We start from the raw sequence: 26,534 nt of genomic DNA, 5'->3' as shown, positions 1-26,534 counted from the left end.
GAATAGATATTAGGGTATTGTGTTTGGTACCTAGGGTAGGAGGAGAGAAGTTCCTAAAAGAACATTGGATAAGAACTGCAGAGAAAAATCTTCTTGGCAATTTGGCTTTACCAATCTGTATTTCCCCACTACGTTGAACTCCATAAAGTTAACTTTTCTTCTAGAAATTATTCTCATAGATAAATTGCTGATTTAAAAAAATCAAGAAATCACTCTTTTTACCCGCCCCCCCCAAACACATACATATATGATAGTGCTCAGATTATTCCTCTTCTGCAGGAAGGGGATAGCCTATCATAGCATAGTGTGAACATCTTGCATCTTTAATAGTACAGTAAAAAGAAAACTTACTGAATTACCAATGACTTGTATTGCAATTGGAATATTTTCTTCCTCTGAAACATACTCATACTCTAATTATAATCCACACTATTGGTTATTCAAAATTTATTTTGCTTTATGAACCATGTAGAATGAAAAGCAATCACACTGTAATGCAGTACAATGTGACATGATTACGCCTACTACAATTACAAGTTCAACAAACTTGAACTAAGATTCAAATGACTCTAAGGGAAATGGTTTCATAATGGTATCCAGTGTTCTCAATTAACACAGGAAAGATTAATGGCTTTTTTCCCCCTTTGGTGGACTCTGTTGAGAAGGAAAAAAACATGAACTGCCATTTGATTTTCCACTCAATTAAATCCGCAAACTGGCAGACAGACCAACTGGGAAAGTTCCTCCATCCAGTAGCTGGATTTGCCCATGGTGATGGGTGTGGCCTGAACATGTTACCAAGGCTGATCCTCCATGATTCGAATACTCCACCAGCAGTACCTCTCTGAGGGAGATTCGAAGACTGAAGTAGTAAGAAGTACATGAGATGAAAATAATTATTACAAAATTTCCTCTTCTCTTCATTTACCTTAACCTCTAATTAGCTACATTTTCATGCTCTGAGAACATCTCAAGTCTATGTCTGATCAGCTACTTCCCAGCAGGAAATGAATTACATATCAAAATGGACTTGATGCTTCTCAGTAAACAGGCAAATCAGTTAAGCAGTGAGCAAAATGAAAATTTTAGTACCGTCACCCTACAAAAAAAAAAAAAAAAGGTGATGACTGGTACAGGTCGAGAGAGTTATGACCTGTTAGAATCCTCTGCTGCAAGGAGCAGCTCAGCTATACAGCAAGTCTCCATGGCTGCTGCAGTCAAGAATCTGAACACGGCCTGGAATTCTCTGAGGATGTTATTCATAAAGACACAGTTAATCAAACTCAGACCTCTCTTCAAAAATCTCACTGTAAAAGCCATGCTTATTGCCAGCAGTAGAAAGGTGCCAGACCAGAGAAGGTAAGCTAGAATCTGTGTGCCCTGGCTTCAGAACCATGAAGTCTCAACCCATCTTAAAGAGTAAAAAAAGATTGTGTGTTTTTACATTTACCAAATAGTTGGCGTTCAATGCATACAATCAGAGCTTTTTACTTATCCAAGGGTTTTTAACCTACAAAAGTAGATATTTTTATTTATTTTAATTTACCAAAAAGAAAAAAAAAAAAACACCTCTCCTTCTTTCCCTCCCTTACTCTTTAGAGGGATTCAGAAAGAACGAATATGGGCCAAAATCACTCTGGCTAGTGTCCATAGTTACCAGGCTGAAAGAGAAGGCAGTTTTCTGGAGACATGGTCTTGCTTCAGATGCCAGATGCCTGCTAAAAGTATTGCAGGCTCTCAGATTATTTTCCTGCCTCCTGAGCCATCACACAAAGGAATGGTGACTTTTTTGATGGAGCTGCTGGAGTCTTTCCTAGGTCTGAGAAGAATGGTTTTCTTTATTCTTCGCACAGGGAAATCTCTACATACCAAAAGTAGAGCCACTTAGGTTCAGTTGTTTAGTACTAACTTGGAGTGCTGAGAGACGCTAAACCATTGTTATGCTCTCATGATTGAAGAGAAAAATAAAGACAAGGAGATTTGAGTTCTCTCAGTTTGTACAACTCCTCTGCTGACTCTTTGCTGAAACTTGTTGCTTTTTTTCTTCCTAACTCAGGGAGAAATTTGTCCAAAGCCCTTGAAGATGAATGTGAAGCAAATAAGCCAGCTTAGGATTCTCCTTCTGTAAGGACAGAAAAGAACAGTAGAGATCATAAATCATCACAGTCTACATTCAGCTTTGCTCTGAGGCTCTGATTCTTCCTTTGCAAAATGAAAATGCCGACCTCATAGAGTTGTTGAACTTTTAAAAAGTAATAGAATTTGTATTTAGGGCAATTTTAGATTTATAGAAAAATCAAATAGAAACTAGACAGAGTTCTTATACACTTCTTTTCCCATTTTCCCCCATTATTAATGTCTTGTATTAGTGTTGTAGGTTTGTTATGATTTAAATCTGAAGTGTCTCCCAAATATTCATATGTTACAGATTTGGTCCTCAATGCAATAATGCTCACAGGTGAGGCTTTAGGGGAGCGATTGGATCAATGGAATAATACACTGATGGATTAATAATTTGATGACATTATGAGGAGGTGATAAAAATTTAGAAGTAGGGCCTTGTAGGAGCTAGTAGGTCACTGGGGGCAAGTCCTTGGGGACTTTATCTTTTTCCTTGCCCCTGCCTCACTCATCCACCCCCACCCCACTTCCCTGCTGCCATGAGCTGAAGAGCAGCTTTCCTCCAATGTGCCCTTCCACCATAATGGTCTGCCTCACCTCAGGCCCAGAGAAGTGGAGCTGGTCAACCATCAACTAAAACCATGAGCCAAATAAACCCTTTCTTTTTTAAGTTGTTTGTATCAGGTATTTTAGTCACAGCAACAAAAAGCTAAAACAGAGTTGTTAAATTGTAAATTTCATACCACATAAAAAGCACAAGTCTTTTAAGTATTAGAAGGTAGCTATAAACATGAACTTTTATCTATAATTCAAGAGTTCCATTTTAATTAATGTATCAAGTTTTCACTTCTTTGATTACATTTCACAAGTTAGCCTGACCAATATCTTCAAAATTCCCTACCAGAATAGAACCCCATTTGCAAAATACCATCTGTGAAAATTTGTTTCTTTAGGTTTAAGATCTATTTCTTAGTAACCTTTCACTTAAAAGCAAAATAATCCTACACAGAGAAAGTGAATAACTATTATTTTCATCAATTATTGTTGAATAGCAAAAGTCACAATACCAACCCAGACGACTCTAGAAGGTTACTGTCCATGAGTTGCTTTAATAAGAATGATAAAGAGAAGGGTCCAGAGGTTCTTAGGAATGACAGTGATCAAAAGAGGGTCTGGAGTAGTTTCATATGGTTCAATGATCTCAGAAGAGAAAAATCACAGGAAAGAGGATAAGCAAACCAGTTCTTGAAAGAAGACCAAATCAGAGCCTTTCTTCAAGGCAGACGGATTCAGCCTCTAGGTGGGGGCTTGGGAGGAGGAGTGTGGGCCCACAGACATTTAGATAGAGGATATTTTTCCCTTTCCTGACACTGGACATCTATAGACCAATTGAAATAGCATAAAAATACTACCAAAAGCATGATTATGGGAGGACCCAAAAGAACAAACATGATTGACACAAAAGTGAACATAAGATGGAAAACAGACAAAATCCATTTGCGGGGTGGGTCACTGAAGAATACATGTTTTTTCCTAGCTGGCTGTACTTGGGAGAAAAGTTTAAGTATGCATTCAAAAGTTTATGTGAGGCTCTCAAGTGGTCGGCAGCCATGAATGACCATTGAAATTCGTATGAAAGTCTTATAAAGACCTGAGCCTCATTAGGGAGATTCTGATGGTGGGAGGGGCAGATAAGCATACTTGATTAAGTCACTTCTCTGCACCTTAATCATCCTCACTATCTGAAGTGCTGTCACAGGGCTAGAGAATGGAACATTGCTCAAGTGGCCCAGATACGCCCAGCTATTGTTGGCCAGAACATGAACCAGACCAAGTAATTCTCTAAGAATCTACCCCAAGAAAATAATTAGAAATCAGGACAAACTTGACATTCAAAAATGTTAATAGCAGCTTTATGTATGTCATCAAAAAGACCTGAAAATAACCAGAAGTCCATTAATAAGGAAATAGCATATCCATATTATAAACTATTACACAACATTTCAAAGTTGTTTACCAACAACTCTATGATATAGAAAAAAACATGATGTAATACATTAAGTGAAAACACAACATGGAGACAAATATATATTATGATATTTCAAATCCCAAGTCACTACCATTACTCACACACTAGGCATAATAATCCAAGAAACAGCAAAACGTTAACCATGGAGTTCTCCAGAGAAACAGAACCAATAAAGATTATACATACATAAGTGTTTTTCTTAGAAGGTTCTGTTTATAGGGAATAACTCTTGGTGTGTGTTGGTGGAAATTGTGGTGGTTAGAAGGATCAGAATGACTATGATAAAGGAATAGAGATGACAAACATTAACTTCCTAGAAAACAAGTGAGGTCCCAAGTGGGCAAAAACCTCAGGACACAAAACCAAAGCAGGTGGTGGGTGAAAAGTCTTTTCAACTTGATCTAAATATTTTTTTTTCTCATTGCAGATGGTCCCTGTCTTGTGTTTTCAACTTCACATTGGTGCAAAGCAATACATGTACTTGCTAGAAATTGTACTTTGAAATTTAAATTTTCTCAGGATAGTAATTCATTGTAAAATACTCTGTTGTAATATTGGGCAGCAACTGCAATTCAACCATGCAATTATGAGGAGAAACAAGGGACACTTTACAGTGTGTGGTGTTGCTAAGCTGTGATGTGCTGTAGAGTAGGTATATTAAATAAATTTCTTTACCCCCATCATAAATGGAGGTGCATCTGTATTTGCTTATTCTGAAATTAATTGGTATATTTTTTAACATTTTAACATCAATTCACAATCTTCTATGGTCCTGTAATATCTTCAATATCACAATGTACTTTTTTGATAAATTAACATTGGAAGAGGAATTTTCAAATACAGAGGAATGGTCTTACCATGGGACTTGATACTGTCCCTCCAAATTTCACCTTCAATTCACCATCTGAATCACAAGGATAATTTCTGTCACCATCTTGTTAATCCTAGTGGGTTACAGATCCCCTGCCCTATGAGCAATAGTCTAACAATGTTTGTCATTAGCTGGTATGGTGTAGTGAGTTTGTAATCCTGGTCCCAACTACTCAGGAGGTTGAGGCAGGAGGATCACAAGTTCAAGGCCAGCCTCAGTAACTTAGCAAGCTTTGTCTCAAAATGAAAAATAAGAAGGACTGGTGATGTAGCTCAGTGGTAAAGTATCCTGAGTTCAAACAACAACAATAACAAAAAGAAAACACAAAGATATCTGCCATTGCTTGTCCCACACTCAGCCTTTTCTACAGGAGGTTTCCCTCCCTACTCACTGCCCTCTTAAAAAGGTGAGTGGATTGTTTAATATCAGTGCTGAAGCCTGAGGTCAAAAGGAAGACTGTGTCCTTAAATATTCTTACCAAAATACCTTTCCATATTTTAAGCCAAGTTAGAAAAGATAATACAAACTTTGAAGTGAAAAAACATGACTTCATATAAAGCTCTGCTTTGAACCATCTGTTCCCACCTCATTGTCAACCACATAAATTTACCAGGGAGGACACAGTGAAGGACACAAAAGCTAAGGGTCCGAAATGGCTCTTTTTCATTGTTCGAAAACACAGGTCATAAAACAAACAACACCATCCTCTCTTTACTTAAAATGTTACCATCTTGTGCCTCATGAATTTCTGCATTTTGTTTTTTAAATATTGTATTACATTTTTAAATGTTAGTTATCTTAATTGCAGACTTTTCTGGCACCCCATTTAGTTTGCACCCAAGAACAGTGCTTTAATCTTTTCATTCTAAATCTGATCCAGTATCAACTGCTCAGTCTTAGCTGACTAACCTACTGTGGCCATATAATGCAAGGACAGTCTATATGTAAAACTTGTATCTTAACTGTCTTCTGACATTAAGGAAACTGCTGTGGAAAATACAGTCCAGAAAATACTATAGCAATCACATAAATTTTCACACATGTGATGATATCATCTTTCCCCCCACCTCTCTCCCATTCTTTCTGGTGACCAAGAGGACTCCAGTGGATGGGAGGGGAAGAGGAAGAAATGAGGCCAGAGAGTTCCCAGGCTGAATCTGGAACTTAAAAGAACCTGGAAACTTGATAAGAATGTTAGCTGTGGTAAGATAATAAGAAAATCTAGACCTTGTAATGTGAAGTTTTAAGCAACATATTTGGTTTTCGTTTGTTTCCCTTTAATTTTATACAAAATTTATTTAATTGTAAAGCATAATGCCATCTTCTAAGGCCTGAATCTTTGCCTACCTACCATTGTGCTCAACAATTCACTGTCTATTCCAATAATAGACTGCCTTTTTACATCTATTTGCATGCATTGTTTTAGCCAATTTGGGTGGCTCATGAGCTTACAGCACAATAGAATCACTTCTTGGAATCAGTCTCAGCAGTCAGGAATTCAAAATGAATTCAGTGACCTTCTCCACTAAAAAGCATTAACCACTTTGGCCATCCAGAAATTACAAGGAAAAGCCATTTACTTTGATAAATTATAAATTTTAATGTATGACAACTTTAATAAATGATAATTGATATCATCAATTTAAAACCAGTCATCTCTGGTGCTTTATATAGCTCCAGTGGCACTAATAAGAATATCTTTGTTTCTCAATCTTCACTCCTCCGGTGCCAGGAAGACTGGCTACATTCACTCCCTTCCTTATGATCATAAACTCAGCTTATCTCCTGGGAACCAGAACTTCTCCTGGGCTGGACCTGAATCTCCCATAGCCATAAACATGTAAACAAGTTTTAGTGCCATGGGTGGAGATATTCCCCCCTACCAAGCTAGTGGAAAATTCATAAGGCCAGTTTTTGGAACCTGGTCTATGAAATTCAGAAACATATTTATTATTGCAACATGTTTTTCAATTGCATGTCTGACTTTCCTAAATAAGTTTTAAGTTCCTTATTGGAAGTATCATGTCTTAAATGGTTTCTAGTCTCGAGAATACCCAGAATAAGTTTGTCTTTAAGGTAGAATAAACCAGTCTATTTTGAACATCTTTGTCTTAGTTAAGATTTATTGCATCTTTGTTTGGATCAGGCAAAGTCCCTCCTAGTTCTCAGGGGCTTGGAAGAAAGAGATAGAAACAGGATGTTGAGGCTGATACCTGTCCAATCAGGACTACCCTGCAGCAGTGCATGGAAATGTGTGACTTGTCTGAGCTGTGGCAAACAGGTCCATTTTATCAAGACACCCATTCAAGATATTCTGTCAGACAGAAGGACAAAAATTTAGTTGCTCCCCAGGGAAATAACACTGGAGGGCTGGAATTCAGTTGGGCAGTTCTGCATTACATATAACACACACGATCCAGACCCACAAGAAGAAGAAGCTGCTTTATGTGTGATAAGTTGGATGGATGGAATGGAAAGAACCAGGAAGATGAAGCAAGGGTAAAAACTAGAGACCAAGAAGCATGAGGAGGCTCTGATGAATGGGAAACTGGTTCGGGGATGTGTATTAGCTCTTGTTGCCGTAACAAAGTATCACTACTGCATGCTACAATAACAAACATGTACTTTCACAGTTCTGGAGGCTGCAAGTCCAAGATCAAGATGCTATTAAGTTTGTTGATACCCAAAGAGGTCTATTCCTGACTTGTAGATGGCCACCTACTCACTTTGTCCTTAGAGGCATCTTCACTGTGTGCACAGAAATGAAACAATGGAGGTGGCAGAGAGGGGGGGAACTGGGGTGGGGGAACCTGGTGCTTGTTCCTCTTCTCATAAGGGCACTAATTCCACTGGATTAGAGTCCTTCCCTTATGACCTCAATCAACTTTAATTACTCCATAACATCCCTAACTCCAAATATAGTCACATGGGGGTTAGGACTTCAATATACAAATTTTTATGAAAGACACATTTCAGTCCCTAGCAGAATTATTTCACAAAAATGGCCATTGGCAGAGGCATTCTTTTTATAAGGGCTACTCTAGACTTGCCTCAGGGAGGCTAATTGAATTCCTCAAAGTCACATATTTAGAAAACTGTAGAATAGACTTTTGGAAGATCTAGGCAATAGGTTGGCTTTGAAGCCTTCCCTCTTAATCACTATGCATACTGCCTTCAAGTAGGAAATTTTTCATCATTTCCTCCACCAAATAACTATATTTAATTATTTTTATGTTTTTCTTATGCTCCAGAGTCCTGGCAGTTCTCTTGTTATTTTTGTCACTATTTTAATTTCCCTTACCTTACAAAAGACTCTTACTTTAGTAGATCATAGCACAAGGGAATTATTTTCTCCTCTTAAACCTGACAGATCAAACACATTTCAAGTTGTCACAGAAGTAAATCAAATCATTGCAACAACCATACAGTTCGGAAAGCAAATATTTTAAGCATTTTTTTTAACCTAGAAGTGTCAATACATGATGCATTTGGGGACATCTGATATTTACAATATACAATATTGACGACCAAGTGCTCTCATTAGACCTCCTAGTTTGATAGTGTTTATTTCATCATTATATTTGACATAAAAATTTAGTTTCTTGTAACCCGCCGTGAATAGAAATAGTAAGCTCAAACCCTTAAAATGACTCATGTTTAAATACAATGATTATTTTTTACTAGAAGGGAAAAATGAAAATGATGAATTTTCATTTCATCTTATAGTATTTCCAATCAAGTATAGTACCAAGTTTCTCATCAGAAATATGACACAATGGAAGTGTGCCTGTTTGTTTTTGTGAGACAGAAATATTGATATGAACCAGAAAAGTCCTGCACACATGAATACACCTCACAAGCAAATGGTATTGAGGTTGTAACACAGAGACAGAAACCAGGACTTTCTCAGGGATGGATTTTTCAGGCTACCACTAACTCTGAAAAACATTCCCAAGAATGGCCTAGTCAGAGAATGAACATAATGAAACCTCACTTCCTGATGGTAGAGAAGATCAGTCTAATAGAACTTTCCACCACGATGGAAACGTTGTATTTCCTGTGATGCCAGTAGGGTCACCACTAGCTACATAAAGCTACTGAGCATTTGAAATGTGACAAAATGTGACAGAGGGACTGAATTTATAATTTTTTAAAATTTAGATTTAAATAATCTCATATGACTGGTGGCAACTGAATTGGATAGTACAGCTTTGGAGTATAGCTAAAGTGTTCATGTATAACTAACTTACAAACTTTCTTTTCTCTCTTTAATTAATTAATTTTAATTCTTATAAAAAGAAAAAAATAAATTGACAGGAACTGATTGAGTAAAGAATAAGAAGCCCATATTCCTAGTCCATATTTCTAGTAATATCCATTATATACTTCTCAATTTCAGTTTACAGATCAATAAAATCCCATACAAATTGCGCTATGGTTTAACCTAGATGCCCTTCAATAGATGAATGGATAAATAAAATGTAGTATTAAAAAAGGGTATGAAAAGAATGTAGTATATATATATATATATACAATGGAATATTACTTAGCAATAAAAGAGAATAAAATCATGGCATTTGCAGGTAAATGAATGGAGTTGGAGAATGTAATGCTAAGTGAAGTTAGCCAATCCCCAAAAACCAAATGCCGAATGTTTTCTCTGTTATAAGGAAGCTGATTTATAGTGGAGTTGGGAGGGGAAGCATGGGAGGATTAGATGAACTCTATATAAGACAAAGGGGCGGGAGGGGAAAGGCGGGGGAATGGGGGTAAAAAAGATGGTAGAATGAGATGGATATCATTACCCTAAGTACATGTATGAAGATGCAAATGGTGTGAATATACTTTATATACAACCAGAGATATGAAAAAATGTGCTTTATATGTGTAATATGAATTGTTAATACATTCTGCTGACATATCTAACGAATTAGAATAAAAAATAAAAAATAAATTGCGCCTGGTTTTACTGCAAGAGGCAGTCCTAGAGAGTGAGTAGAGCACTTGACAGGGGGTGCTGATCTATAATTTAGCCTGGCTGCTTTGTTACCTGAACAGACCCTGGATTTTCTGAATTTTACTTTTTTTGGCTGCAAACTGAAATTGCTGAACTCAACAGATGATTGGACCTTACTGGTCATAATGTTTTACATTGTCTTCCTAATAATAAGTTATTAAAACATTTTTAAAGTATTCTTGTTTCACAGAGATAGAAATAAAAATTCTTCAAATCTACTGATTTAAGATAAAACTTGAAGGAAGTGCCAAAAATGCTTTTGATGTTCTGCAAGAATGGTTTTATAATCCTGGCAACTCAGAAGGCTGGAGTAGGAGACTAATAATTTCAAGGCCAGCCTCAGCAATTTGGTGAGACCCTATGCAACCTAGTGATACCCTGTCACAAAATAAAAGATAAAAAGAGCTGGAGATGTGGATCAGTGGTAGAATACCCCTGGCTTAAATCCCCAGTACAAATACATAAATAAATATAAATAAATGGTTCTATAACAGATTAGAACTATAATAATGGCTCAAATGCATGCTTTCCTAGTATAGAAGTGGGCAATAAGAGTTATTTGTATGCTTTTGGATGCATCATTTATTCCCAGAAGTCATTTTTTTCTTTACATGTATGATCATAGCAGATTTTCAAACCTGATTTCAGCATTGAATTTTGTGTAATAGAAGCAGTGTTTATAACAAAGTAGTTAGCTATCCGAGATGAGAGGCCTCTACACCAAATTTGCACATTATGAGCAAGAGTTTGTCAGGACTAATCAGATAATTATACCCCAGGCAACCAGTTTGTGGGGGCAAGTAGAGCAGTTTTATTATATTTGTTTTACATTTCAGCCTCAGTAAAATGAGGTACCAAGTAAAATCTCAATCTGTGTGGTGTTTTGTTTGTAATTACTCATTCGCTAAAATAGGTTATGAGTTTATAAAGATCATGTTATGCTCTATGACACAGTGAAAAATGACCTCACACTATAGCAACTAGCTGGGTCCCTGTGCCATCTAGAACTGTTTTTTCCCCCTCCTCCAACATAAAAGATCCAGGTTTCTTTGAAAAGTAGACAGGGAAGCTACATTTCTGGCCTAAAGAGGTATTATTCTATCATCAGGTGTATGGTTTGTAACATAAAAATGTATGTAAGCCAGTCTACACCTAATATTTTAATAGAGAGATGACCAGTTGAAATTTTAAATGTCTGACACTCTTCTCCCTGCTTTTTAGAAAACTCTCTATATAGTTCTAATGGGCTCTTAAAATATGAGGTAACCACCAGAAATAGTTGCTTTATTTAAAAAGCTTACTGTTAAGGTGCTTTTGCTAATCTGACATCAGGGAAAACTCAAGTTCAAATTTCATGCTTTTGGAAAGCAATAAAAATCACCACCTGGAAATCCAGTGGCACGGGTAGATTGTTATTCAAAGCAGGTGTGTCAGCCACATAGTAATGTGGCAGAAGTTGTTCAGTGCTTTTGGAAAGGTTAGGGTCTCGACAGAGCCACAACTTTTAGGAGGGCCTTTGGCTGTTGGAGAATCAGGTTGGAATATCACAGGCAGCCACTATCTTGAAAGAAAAATCTATTAATTATGTCTGGAATGAAAAATAGGCAAATTAAACCTGGTTCAAACCATTCGTCTTAAATGAAGAACCAAAACAACAGACTCCATCTGTTTACGAGCGCAATACTAGGAGGTATTTCTGTAAATCTTCCATTTTGAATTTGTTTTCTTTCTTCTTGACTCAGGTATGGATCATGAAAAGAAATGCTATTACTACCAAAAGAATACTTTTAGAGCTTCTAAATCCATTTTGCTAAATATCTCTGGTAAAGGTAACATGGAATAATTTCTAGGCTTAAATTATTTAGTATGTACCAACCACTAATAATATTATAAAAAGATAACCACAGCATTTAATGTCATCTTAAGTCAAGAACTTGAAATGGCATGAGAGACAGGGTGGGTACATGAACTCTTTAATTGTATAAGCCTTTATTGAGTAACTCTCATGATAGACTGCATTATTATTTTTTTACTCTAAATGCATGATTTTTGCCATGTGGTTTTGCAATGCTTTTACTATGCATGGAATATATTTCCCCACCCTATTACTTTTGATTTTGTTCATGTGATTCACTTTGGCCAATAAAATACCAATGTTCCTGCCTTGAGAAAAATTCTAATTAGCTGCTTTCCCTTCATCCTGGGTCCTACAAACAGAGCTGAGCCGAGCCTCCAACAAAAAGCCAAGCCAATTACATAACATAACTGCATAACATTCTGCATAGCCTGAAGGATAACTTCCCAACTGAGACCAGCCTACATCTGCTGATCCAGTCATCTACTAAAAGTATGCTCTGCCATATAGATGCCAACTTTTTTATATATGACACTGAGTTTTGGTGTGGTTTGTTATGGAACATTTTCATAATAATTGTTGATAATGTGTTAGACATTGTGCTGGACCCTGGGGATATTCAAATGAATTAGAAACAGGTCCTGCCCTTCAGAAACTGGGTCTTATTATATGCACATAAATAATACAATACAGTTAATATAAATAAGAGTTCTGAACCAGGTACTCTGAGGGGAGAAAAACGAAAGAAAGATAGAGAAATAAATTGAAGAAAAAGATGGATGACCACCAAAACAAAGTTCTAATGTATTTAGTTTACATGAGTCATATTTTTTAGCCTTATAAGTATTATCTGGGGAAAAAAAACCTGAACATTTTATGTAACTAATCGAATCTCAGCTCTTGTTGGCCAATAGTTGTGATTTTCTTTTTGCAAATGTGTGTCTAAAATACATTCGTGTTCTCCATATATATTTACATGTATGCCAAAATGACAGCAGATCCAAGATTAAATTTAGGCTTAATCTCTACCATGATTCAAGTTCTGTTCTATTTATGGACAATGTAAGAAGTGTATCTTTCTACCAGCCAAGAAAATATCCAAACCAACCTGGGATAGTCAAGATATATTCTTTCTCCATATGTAAATCTAGATCATGTGGAAATACAAAGAAGCTACAATGTCCAAGAGACACTTCCATGACTACAAATTCCTTTCTACCACTTGGGAAATCTAACCTGAATCCCACACTGGCCATCCTTTTTCTGCAGAGGAATTACTTTGTGTTGCCCCTCAAAGATTTATGAAATTCTAGAGACATAAACAAAAGAAATGAAAGTGGGAGAATATATATTGAAGTTATTGATCTTAGAGAGAGGCATATATAACCTGCCACAGTCTTTTCAATGAGAAACATGATTGCTTCTGACCCCCAATCTGTCCAATATCAACTATTTCATAAGTTTGTCTTTAAGAATAAAATGAGAAAATATATGTGAATTTCTCAGGAAAGGTTCTTACACATGATTGGTAGATAGCTGTTTCTACTATTCATCATCTACCAGATTAAGCACACTAAACTATCTATCGTACCATCCTTGCATCAGGACATCATCATCAGGAATGTGTGAACTGAGAAGAAGCTAAAAGACTTAGTTTACTCAGTCACCCAATCCCCTACTTTGGTGCGGGGACACACACACACACACACACACACACACACACACACACACTTACTTTACTGAGAAACTAAGGCTTAGATCCAAGGTTAAGTGATTTTCTCCGAGTTAGTTTCAGAGTCAGGACTAGAACTGGATTATCTCAGTTCCTGAAACAGAGCTATTTTCATTAAACTAAACTTCCACAAGACACTTTATCTTGGGACTAGTAGGAAGAAAGGTTGATCCAAATTGACCAAACTCAGATAGAGGTTTTTGTATATCCCATCATGGAAATAACCACCAAGGTGCACACTGAAGAGTCAGACAAGCCAGGATTATCATTATGGCTTGTCAACAGTGTTATCCTTTCTTTCAGCCTACTGGTAGAAGGACTTTGACAAGTACAATAGAACCACTGCAGCCCTCTCATTCTTGCAGTTTAATCTCTCTTTTGCAGAGAATCTGTGGGGTTAGAACCTCAGCTATTGCTACGATGATGTTGCCAAAGAATTCAATGCTTCTCCCTCTTCAGATGACAAAAGATAGATTTTACCAGTGGTATTGCTTCAGATCTGCCATGGGCATGGTATATCTTTTCAATTCAACTAAAACTTTTTGCACAATGCAAAAAGTACCTTTCCATTCCCAATACACATCACGTGGGGGGGTGGGGGTGCTGAAACTAAACAAAAACAAGAAGCACTGTTCATTATAGCAAATCTGTTCTGCAGCCAAAGATTATACTTCTTTCATCAGTAAGATAACTAAAATTTGGAGAACTTCTGAGGCTTCCTGAAGATCAGAACAGCAGAATGATATGCCATCCAAAGTCTCTGTCTTCACATTTTGTTTCTGAGTGATGATGGATGCATTAGCCATTTTGGTTTGGGGTGTCCTTTTTCCATGTTCATGGCTACTACTCAGTGCCAAGTCAAGGAAGCTCATGCCAAAGGCTTTTCTATATTTTTTTTCTCCCATAGGAAAAAAAAAGAAAACCCAAGAAAAACTCATTTTTGACAAGTGATTTAAAATAGATAATATAGATTTTCTTTTCTAAACTCCAGGCTGGTGTGCTGTTATCCCTCAGCCTCTGTGCTCAGATGTGAGTGCTCTCAGGAGAGGCAAAGTGTTGACATTTAGTTCTGTATTTCTAAGTATTAACACACATGGTGGAGAGCCTTTTACAATTACTCACTCAGGCTGAGGTCTTGGGCGGCCTGTTTGAGTCCTCCTCTCCCCGATGCCCCATCAAGCTGCCGTGAGCCAGCATGGTTATTGTTGTCAAGTGTTGGCAGGAAAGCTGCCCCACTGGAACCCTCACAGCAGAGTGAAAAAATGTGAAGAGGTGCAAATAAAATGGCAATATAAATGATTTTTATAGAATTGCTTTTAATGCATATAAAGAGGGCTAAATAACCAGGAGTCTACCTCTACACCCCTAAGGTGGCTATTTAAGAGTAAGGGCATCAGGGGGCTACATTCTCCTCTCTTCTCATCTCTTCACTCCATCTCTCTATTTTCCCCCTTAGCTCAAACCCCACACATAGGAGGGAAAACCCCCACTATTTCCGTGTAACCTGGAGGAATGAATCTGTCAAGTTAGTTCCATTTTCCTAATATGAGTTGTTATAATAAGTTTAAGAGGCCACCAGAGCCTTTTGAGTTAGGAACAAATCACAAATCATCATAACGCTACACCTATTCCCCTTTTATGACAGCAATAAATCAAAAGCAGCCTCACAGTGTGAAAACTAGCTACAGCAGTCAGAAGTGCCAGGTTCTTAGAGATGCCAATGCCCAAACGTCTTTAGCTTTGCAGTGTATGTTTTGGCTGCTAGAGGCTCAATTTTTCAATTAAGGATTTAAAAAAAAAAAGTGTGTGTATGTGAAAGAGAGAACAGCTTCAGGTAAATTTGCCAAGCCAGACAATGAGGCTCTTGTTCTTTATAAATTTTATTTATTTATTTTAACTTGGATTTTGTGTTCATTTGACTTTTGAGAAAGAGCACTGGATATGGAATCCAGCCAAAGAGTGTTTACATGAAATTCAGTGTGACCTTGATTGTAAACGAAATGGAAGTCTCCCAAAGATGCTACATAGTTTAGTACCATCGAGGGCACTAGAAACCTGTTGAGATTTCACCAACAGGTCATGTTTCCCAGGGATTTGTTAAGATTCCAGGTGGTTTTGCCAAATGTTTCTTGCATGATTACAGGCAGAATAATTTAGGAAGATACTTGGGTATGTACCCTTCACCTAAAGTTGGTCTTTTTTGACATGCAATTGAATTGTTTTAAATGCCATTATTATTTCCTACTAATTTGTGTATCATACTTGAGAGACTATTTTTGGCATGATACTTGCTTCTCAAAGTAATTTATCAGCTACTACTAATTAATGAAAAAGCAGATGAGAGTTTAGGTATGAAAACAGTGAAAATAAGTGATCATAGTTCACAAGCCTGCCTGGATATTAATCTTTAACATGAGTTGATGTTGTTGATTATATGACTTATTTTCATTTTTTAAAAAAAGGAAAATCACGTTGAAATTATTTCACAACATTAATTCAGGGCCTACTAACAGCTTTATTAAATTTTCAATTAAGTATAGATTATGTCAGATTAGTCTCATTCTGGTGTCTATAATCAAAATCCAAGAATTGTTTTAGACTGTTGAGTCTCTTCATATCATTTTTTATAACAGTTTCTTCGTATGTAATGTCTTGACATCATTCCCTCTCTGCCTAGCCCTCTCCCACCTGGGCAGCATTTTCATAGCCTTCTTACTAATTACGTATTATCTTTCACAACTCTTTAATCCTTTGTGTACTGCAATATCTGAAAAATCTCTCTATAGCTCCACTTGCATCATCTTACTTCCCTAGGACTTTAGAAATTAAATGGCTACCCATTGCCTGCCAAATGAAAGCACCTAATAGCTAAGTGGTGTAACAATGCTGTTCAAACAATTAACCATCATAGTAGCACATGCAGAGTCATAAGTACAGTAGATCTCAGAAAGAGTGGGCTCAGTGTGATCAAGAGACTGGCCTTTGACTCCATGTTTTTAGGTACATTCTCTTTATTGGACTGCCCAGGAGAGTAGACTCTGGGAAACTGATTCATTAGAATAACACATAAAGATAGTTATAAACCAGGGTGCAGATTTATTAATTTTCAGTGGGTCAACCACCACCAGGCCTGGGAACAGAACTGGTCAGATCTGAGACAGGCACTCCCTTCCTGGTGAGTGGTTTCCCTCAGGAGACCAGACTATTTATCAGAGGGTGTGTAGGAGAAAAGAATCGGAAAAAGGAAATCAATTGTTGCCTGAAGGAAATATGAGTCATACAGCTAGTGTTGACCTTCTCCACCCAAGGGATAGCTCAAAACTAAGAGGGATATAGAGCTATCCTTATCATCTGAATCAAGCACCAACATCCCTGGGGAATGATGGATAAGCAGGGACACTCCTTTACCTATTCATTTGTTTTAATTTCCTACACTTAAACACACACATACACACATATCACTTATTGGGTTTTAGACTTTGTGTACTTACGGCCTCTCATATGACATGTTATTATAGTCAGCCTTCTTTCCATTTTAGGCTCTCTTTCTAAAGATATATGATTTCATAAATAAGCTATTTCTAAATTGCTGGAAAATCTGAAAAAAATATGCAAATTCCAGCCATTACCTGTTATTAGCTGCTTGTGCCCATTTGATTGAAAATGACTTCTCAACCTGCCTATAAATACAGGGATTTATCAGACTTTCATTCATATACCCCATCCTATGACCAATTTGCCCTGAAGTTCACTAACCCATTATAAATCCTTTGCCCTGCTAATAGAACCTACTTTTATCCTATCTACCTCCTCAATTTGTTAATTCAATCTTTTTTTAAGTTAAAAGCTTGTTATTTCCCAGATACTTTGATGAAATTTAAAGCAAATAGGGGGAGAAGAGTGAAGACAAGAATAAATAAAACAAGGTGTGGTTCCCAACAACATAGTATAAAAGTGTTATACTACTACACAATGATTGTAGCACAATTTTCTAAGAGCTGAAATAAAGGGCAGCCACTATATGTGGAAGAAATGCTTCAAAGAACATGCTTCATTTTATCTTGGGGATTCATCATATGCTTCACAGAAGAGGTGACACCTAACTGTGACTCTTACAGGTGTGGTAAATGGAATAATGGCCTCCCCAAAATGTCACACCTTAATCTCCAGAACCTGTAAATATGCTATGTCACTTGGAAAAGGAAAATTAAAGCTGAAGATAAAATTAAGATTGCTTATCAGTTGGCCTTGAGATGGGGAGGGTATACTGGGTTATCTGAGTGGGTTCACATGTAATCACAAGGATCCTTGAAAGTGGAAGGAAGCAGAAGAATGACTGTCATTGTGATTCCATGTGAGAAAAACTCCAGCTGCTGACTTTAAAGATGAAAAAAGAACCAAAATCCAAGAAACACAGAAAGCTGCTAGAAGCTGGAAACGCAGGAAAACAAATTCTTTTCTCCAGAAAGGAACATAAGTCTGGTATTAACGGACACTTTGATTTTGTTCCAGTGAGACCATTTCAGATTTCTGACTTTTAGAACTATAAGAGAATAAATCAGTGTTGTTTAAAGCCACTAAATTTGTAGCAATTTGTGACAGAAGCAAAAGGGAACTAAAAAGAAGGTAGGTAGAATTTCACCAACAAAAGAGGCTAGTTAGGGTCTTAAAATCAGGGGACATTTGTTTGATTAAGTGTGGTCTATGCATAGTGTCAAGTACTTTTCATGCATTACGCCATAAGACAAGAGGTCATAAATGACTATGATAGGAACTACCAAAAAGGTTTTATTAGTGATATAGGCTAGAAAAGGTGTTTCAGAATTGGTTGATAAACACTAGCAACAAGAAAGATGCTACAATATGAATGAAAGAGTGTGTGCTTCAAATCCGAGGATATGGTGAAACAGATGATATGATATCAATTCTCTGCCTACAAGTCTCATCCTGGCATCCACTCTAGGAGGTTCCATCTGCATCTCATATTCATCTCATATTCAATAGTTTAACATCAACTGTTTCTTTCAACTGTCCTATTTCTGTTCATGGCATTTCAGGTATTCCTAATCACTTAAGCTTGAAATTTTAAAACCATCCACTTCCAACCTGCCTACATTGAATAGTTATTATGTTGTATTGCTTCTAATTCCATGATTTTCTAATATCCTTCCCCTCCTTGACTTTCCTGATTGTTATGTCTATATGTGCTATTTAAACTATGATTTATGCTTTTCCCCCAATGAGTCATGAATTACCCTTCTTCTCACCACACCTTCCCCATGTAGTTTCCTGTTCTTTCCCTTCTCTGAACTTCTATAATACTAATTGTTCTTTGAAACACTTAAAACTTCCCAAAAGAATGACTTTTCTCATGTCTCCCTAGGCCTGCTCTTTGATCTATCCATCTATTTCAAGTGACCCTCAACCTGACATCTCTGGGACACCAACATCACTGGCTATCTATCTGTTCTTTCTGAAACACTCTTCTTCCTTGGACTCTAAACTGCTCTTTTTCTACTCTCTTTTATGCTCTTTTATGCTCAGTCTCCTCCTCTAATAACTATTAGACCTCTTCTATTCATTAGGATGCTTCCTACAACCCTGACCTAAGTCTTCATAATTTTCACCATATACTATACTTCTCTTCTCTAGTTACTAGAACCTATGTGCAGTTCGAAAAATAGAAAAGAACACTTTAATTTCTTAACTCTCTAATTATTGAAAGTCTATATTTCTCAGTAGCATGCTAAATGTAGAAACAAATTGAAAAATAATTCACAAATAATAATTTTATATATCTGTGTTCTTCAGTGCAATGAGGTATACATTATGGAACTTAAATCAAGCTAATTAACACATCTTTCTCCTCACATACTTATGATTTATGGAGGGTATTATGCTCTAAGATGTGGTTTCTATCTTTGAAAACTGAAAATCAATTTAAAGAGATGCAACATATAAAGTTGTGAGAAGTGATCTTACACAGGGTAACCCTTATACAGGGTTTGTTCATTCACCATTGACAATGACAATTAAACACCAACCGAGTGTAGTTGTTAAATAAATATGGCAACAAAGAAAATGTCTCTTCTTTTATGAATAAAAAGGACACTGAGCAAGTAGATTAATACCCTAGCCTTGCCCTCTCTTTCCCTGAAAAACGCACAAAGAGAAAATTATGTGAAGAAAATGCCCTTAATCATATTCTAAGTTGTATTCAGCCTTGAACAAAGGCTCTTTCTGTGCCTCTTTTTCATAGGTTGCACAGTTCGTCACCTGCAACAGAAGCAATTTAAATTAAATCTGTCTTTCTGCATTTGTTGAAGTATTTTAAAACATATCATTCTCATAGTTAAAAAAATAACAGAGGAAACCTATCCAAAGAATATTAGCAAGGAAAACATTTCACAGATGAATGAGACTGCTGCAGACTGTCTCAATTCTTCCTGCTGAAATATTTATTTACTCCTTTACAGTTATAATTCAGCCACCTGCATTTTCAAGCATTCTTTCACAAATAAAATAGCCTCAAGTAGCTGATCAGATTTTAAAAATGGATTTATTCTATATTTATGTTATATCTGTTCAATAGCCATTTCTGGCACACAACATTAAGTAACTAAACCTTTCATATTCTGATCTGAATGGGAATAAGATTAACTCAGGCATATCATGATGAAAACTTTTCTTTCTAGTCCATTTGGCTATAATTCAAAATGGTCTGAAAAACTTGAAATGCCATTCTCTCTCCCTAGTTGCCATCTGGAATTTTAGAGACCACATTTGTTAGTACTCTACAAATCAGAAAGTGTCTACTTTTTACAAAATAGTAATTATCCTATTACGTAATTCTTCTTGGGCAGAATAAAGGCAACTGATTTTTTACATGCTGGTATCTACCTAAGTCCTGATATTAAAATGATCAAAATAGATAATAGACATAAGATATGACTCTAGGAATAGCTTTAATAACTAACTAAATTTTTGTGAATTCAACTGAAAGCAAAAGTTTGATCTATAAATACTTCAAAAATAGTTTGCCCAAAATACTGAACAAGAAAAAAAGGTTTACTCATGATATATCTATTCTAATCCTTAGTCAGTCAATAAGTACCATGAAATAAACTTTTGTGAGATTTCAAATTCAGTTTCCAAATAAAAATTCACTTCAGGTGAGACTCTGCCTGTCCATCCAACTTAATCTTTAGCCCATATCTCCATGTATAGATGTGGGTCTGCATATCACCTTCCAAGGACAGCAAAAAGTAGGTTATAACATTTATTATGGATTGTTCAAAGAGATTCACACGTATGTGCCAACTTATTTATTACAAAAGTGACACTGTAATTTAGCAGGGAAAGTGTGATCTTTTCAATAAATACTACTTGGTTTGTTGGATAATCATAAAGAAAATGATTTGCCTCCTCTGTCAACTATTCAAAAATATCAAGTCTAAAGAAACTATGATCTACCTATGAAGATAAAATGATATAGATTTTTAAAGACAAGATATAAATAGAGATCTTTATGACTTTGGAGTAGACATGAAATTTACAGAGACATAAAAAGTAGTAAGCATTAGGAAAATTAGATAAATTTGTTTTATTAAAATTAAAGCTTTTTTCAAAAGTCATCATTGAGAAATAAATAGGCAGCCAACAGAGGGGCGAATCATAGATAGATAGATAGATTGACAGAAAGACAGACAGATGGACCGATCTCCAAGGAAGACTCTTATCTAACTATTAAGATCAGTGAATACTGTTTTGGTGTTAGTATGATGTTGTTTTTGTTACTATAGTATAATCTGAAGTCAAGTATTGATAATTTGATGATTTGAGGTCCAGTTTTACTTTTCTTGCTAAAAATTGCTTTGGCTAGCCATGTATGGTGCTACGATCCCAGAGGCTTGGGCAGCTGAGGCAGGAGGATTTCAAGTTCATAAGCTCAGAAACTTAGAGAGGCCCTAAGCAACTTAGCTAGATCCTGTCTCTAAATAAAATACAAAAAAGGGCTGGAGATGTGGCTCAGTGGTTGAGCATCCCTGGGTACAATCCCCAGTATCAAGGAAAAAAAAAAGCAAAACCAGATTGCTTTGGCTATTCTGGGTCTCTTACTCTTCCAAATGAATGTCATAACAGTTTTTTCTAGTTCGATGAAGAATTTCATTGGAATTTTGATGGGAATTGTGTTGAATCTATATAGTGCTTTTGGTAGTATGGCCATTTAGACAATATTAATTCTGCCTATCCAAGAACATGGGAGGTCTTTCTATCTTTTAAGGTTTTCTTAAATCTCTCTTTTTTTTTTTTAGCGTTCTGTAGTTTTCATCATCTTTTGTTAGATTGATTCCCAAGTATTACTACTTTTTTTCTTTCTTTTTTATTTTTTGAGGCTATTGTGAATGGGATCGTTTTTCTAATTTCTTTTTCAGCAGATTTATCATTTGAGTTTTGGAATGCTATTGACTTATGAGTATTGATTGACCTTGTATCCTGCTACTTTGCTGAATTCATTTATGAGCTCTAGATGTCATCTGGTAAGTTTTTGAGTCTTCTTTAAATAAAACAAATAACCCAATCAGTAAATGGGCAAAATAACTAAATAGACACTTGTCAAAAGAAGATATACAAATGGTCAACATATATAAAAAAATCTTCAACATCTCTATCAATTAGGAAATTCAAATTAAAACTACATTGAGATTTCATCTCACTCCAGGCAGAGTGGCAATTATCAAGAATACAAATAACGATAAATACTGGGAAGATATGGGGGAAAGGGTGCTATCATACATTGTTGGTGGAACTGCAAATTAGTACAACCACTCTGGATAGCAGTATGGAGATTTCTCAGAAAATCTGGAATAGAACTACCATATAACCTAGCTATCCCATTTCTCAGTATATATCCAAAAGATTTAAAATCAGCATACTACAGTTTTGCAGCCCCATCAGTGTTTATAGAAGCACAATTCATAATATCCAATCTATGGAACAAACCTACATGCCCTTCAACAGATGAATGGACAAAGAAAATATAGTATATACACACAATGGAGTGTTACTCAGCCACAAAGAACAACAATATTATGGCATTATCCAGTAAATGGATGAAACTAGAGACTACAATGCTAAGTGAAATAAGCCAGTCCCCCCAAATCAAAGGTCAAACATTTTCTCTCATATAAGAAAGCTAATACAAAATAGGACAAGGGGGGTTGAAAAAAAAGCAAGAAAGAAAAATAAAGACAAAATAGGGGAGAGGGAATTTAATCAAAATAGAAGAAAGAAAGGTAGAGTAGATGAAGAGAAAAAAGAAGAGATGGGAAAAAGGAAGAGCAGTGGAATGAATCTGACTGAAATTTCTTATGTATATGCATGGATGTGGCAATGGTGGGTCCTGCATTAGGTATACAACAGGACACTAATAAAAAAGAAATAAAGAAAAGAAAAAGTAAACTGTAAATGGATTGAAGAAGGATCTGTGGAATGGGAGCAGGGTGGGGTCAGAGTGATGGCAACTGAATGGGAACCAGCTGGGTTCCAAGATTTGTGATTACATCAAGGTGTATCCTAGTTTTATCCTACCCCAAAAGAATAAAAATATATAAAACAAGATCAATGAATTCATAGGAAAAAAAGTGACACTCCAAGAAGAAAATAAGAAAGACTTGAGCAGTCTTCACAGAAGACGATATCTAAATGGCAATAAACATCTGAAAGGTATTTAACTTCATTAGCACCTTGGATCGCAAAATGTCTCACTACTTCCATCCCTGTCTTCACACTCTTTGCTGTGTAACTTTGTAGAACTGACTGATTCTCAATCTTAGTTAGGTTGTATGACTCACTTTAACCAAAGGGATATTAACAAATGTCATGCAAACAAGATTTGCAAAGCACTTTCACTGTGGGTTTGTTTGCTTTTGCACCTGTGCCATTTATGAGAATGCTAAGGGAACAGACTTTTAGAACAAAAATGAGTAACCTCAACCACTCCAAGTGCAGCTAGCCTGGATCATCTGACATTGAGTAGACACCCTCAGTCATTTGAGAAATCTCTGTTAATAACAACAGAGCTTCCAAATCGCTGCAGTTCACACCCTACTTGAGATCAGTACATGCTCACTGTATAATGCCACAGATTATTGTGCAGCACTATTGTAGCAATAAATAATTGCAATTAGTATTGCACTATTGTAGCAATAAATAAATACAATTAGTCACGAAGAAGTGGCAAATATAAACTTAATGCAACACCAGTACACATAACATTAACATTACTGAAAATCCCAGGTGTAAACATGAATTTAGAGTAATCAAAACTTCCATACATTGCTGGTTTAGTTACTTTGAAACTGTTTTTAGTACCTATTACAGGTGAACCTATGTACACCCTATGACTAGCAGTTCCACTTAGATATAACAGAACTGTGTGTATGTGTTCACCCCAGGAATGAACTAAAATGTTTATAGTAGAACTATTTGTTATAGTCAAAGGGTTGGGAGGTCCTCAAATGTCCATTAAGAGTGGAATGGATAATTTCTGATAGATTCACACTATGGATTATTATATGGTGGTAGAATTTACTATCACAAAAATATTTTCCAGTATGGATAAAATTCACATACAATGTTGAACAAAAGAAACAGACATAAAGAAGCACATGCTTTATAATTCTATTTGTATGAAAAGCAAAATGGGGAGAAGGTAATCAGTATTATTAGGAGTCACAACAGTAGTTATCTTGAGTTGTGGGTAGCTGTTGGAAGAGACTGGGACATTTTGGAGTATTGGTAATATTCTGTTTCTTCTTTGGCTACTGGTTGTGCTGCTGTGTTCAATTTGTAAAAAATCATTTAACTACATGTGTATGGTCCATGCATTTCTCTAAATATGTATTACACTTAAATAAAAAGGTTGTTACAAGTATAAAAGGTTTACCCCAAATAAGGGGAGCAAAAATAGATATTAGGAATGCTTATAGGGTTCAGCTGCATTTAACAGCAAAGGCAATAGAAACAGTTTCACCACAAAAAAGTAAATTTCTCCTTTATGTAGATGAAATTCAAAAAATACAATTCCTATGTTCCTCTTGTTGTTTTTCTATCCCAGCATGGTATGTCCCAGATGACTAGCCAAGCTCTACTACAACCACTAGAATAAGAAAGGGGTCCTGAACAAGGGCTCATCCACTCCTTTATGGAAACTTACAGATAGATGCACAAAATACTTAGGCTTAAATTCTATTAGTAAAAAAAGTGGGAAATGTAGACTATATTCCCAATTTAAAATTAGGTCTTTTTTCTAAGAAATAAGGGCAGAATAGATATCAGGTCCAACTGATATGTCCTTTGACATGTCCTTCTATAGAAATCCTTCACTGGCTATCTCTGTCTAGCTCTGTGTATCATAGGAACTAGTGTTCCTTCCTGAGTAGCAGTTGGCAAGACTTTCGGGAAGGACCACGTGGTAAATATGTTAAGCCTTTCTGGCGCAATAGTCTCAATTCTTCTATTATAGCACAGAGGCAGTAGATGATCTATAAAAAAATGAATGTGAATCAGGTGACAGGACAAGTTTGCCCATGGACTTCAGTGTGCTGATTCCTGCTCTATCTCTTCCAGAAAACAATAAGCCCCATGGGAACAGAGACTGTGTCTAGCTTAGTCTCCACTATGTCTCCAGGATCTGGTATATAGTCACTAATCAAAAAATGTTGACTAAAAAGCTGCTCTTCACAATGTTATGATTTTCATACTAAAATTTGTTCAAGGGGAGAAAATGAGTTAAACTGAATTTAAGCAAGAGATGATACAATGTTCAAGGTAAATAGAGAGAAATAAAGAAAGGGAAGTTGTGTGTGTGTGTGTGTGTGTGTGTGTGTGTGTGAGAGAGACAGAGAGAGAGAGAGAGAGAGAGAGAGAGAGAGAAGGTGGGGAAGAACCAAAAGAACAATCAAAAAATTTACAAGTATGGTCATGGGGTCTTTACAGATAGTAAACAAATCTTTTCCATTATCTACATTCTTTTGGCTCCTTTTCATTTAAAAAAGCTGGTATCAGAGGTTCAGGAAAGGTGTTATTTCTCAAAATGAATGCTCCAATGTTTGCCAAGCCTAGGAGAAGCATTATTCTTCATGTTAAGTGATTCCTTTCTTTTGGGGTCAACTCCCTCATCCCACTCATCCTTCCCTCTCTGAACAGGATCCAGGGAAACTCTTCATGCTTCTTCTCTTGGCATTCCACAAATAGAACAGAGCAAGACATTAATGAAGAGAGAAAACAGTTTTCCATTTATTTTGCTTTCAGAAATACACTTGGAACAGCCTGTGCCAGAGTTGTACTATATCAAAGAAACCATAATCCGAAAGACTAACCCTTTTTAAATGATAACCAACTGCATTTTTTATTTTCATTGAATTACTTTATTTCCGTAAAAAACAGAATTTCCATTTTTCCAATCAAGGAGCTGAGGTTCTAAAGCTTCCTGTGGTCTATTTACATTTCCTACAGTAACCTTCTTAGGCAAGAGACCAAGGAAAATATGAAACTTATTTTTTTCTATTTCATTTTTCCTTTTTAAAGGAGACTTTATATTTTCCTGACCTTGTTAAGGCCTCAAAAACAACACTTTCAAATAAAAATTAGCAACAAATTAGCAGATGGCTCTTTATTACAATAATTATTGTCATTTTTAAGTTATGCCATCACATCTGGCTATATATGCTATGCTTTGGATATTGGTATTTGTTATTTTTTTTCCTCAACAGCAATAAATTTAAGAAGAAAGATTGTGCGATGAATCCAAATGTCCATGAGTTAAAGAGTAGGGCCCTGGAAGAACCTGGAAGATACTGTGCAGGAGGGACTTATTGCTAACTACTTAGACATATTGGTGAGGGT

General features: G+C 36.2%; 1 long non-coding RNA gene across 1 annotated transcript in view; it reads right to left on the bottom strand.

The window, feature by feature from the left end:
* Window positions 1-432: 432 nt before the first annotated feature.
* Window positions 433-26,534, bottom strand: part of LOC107148837 — a 93,716-nt gene continuing 67,614 nt past the window's right edge. The window contains exon 3 of the long non-coding RNA XR_007347352.1: window positions 433-2,122. This is a non-coding gene — a long non-coding RNA (uncharacterized LOC107148837). The remainder of the gene's footprint in view (window positions 2,123-26,534) is intronic.

Source organism: Marmota marmota, unplaced genomic scaffold (genome assembly GCF_001458135.2).
Source record: "Marmota marmota marmota unplaced genomic scaffold, marMar, whole genome shotgun sequence".
Taxonomy (NCBI): Eukaryota; Metazoa; Chordata; class Mammalia; order Rodentia; family Sciuridae; genus Marmota; species Marmota marmota.
This window is presented reverse-complemented; position numbering and strand designations above follow the sequence as displayed.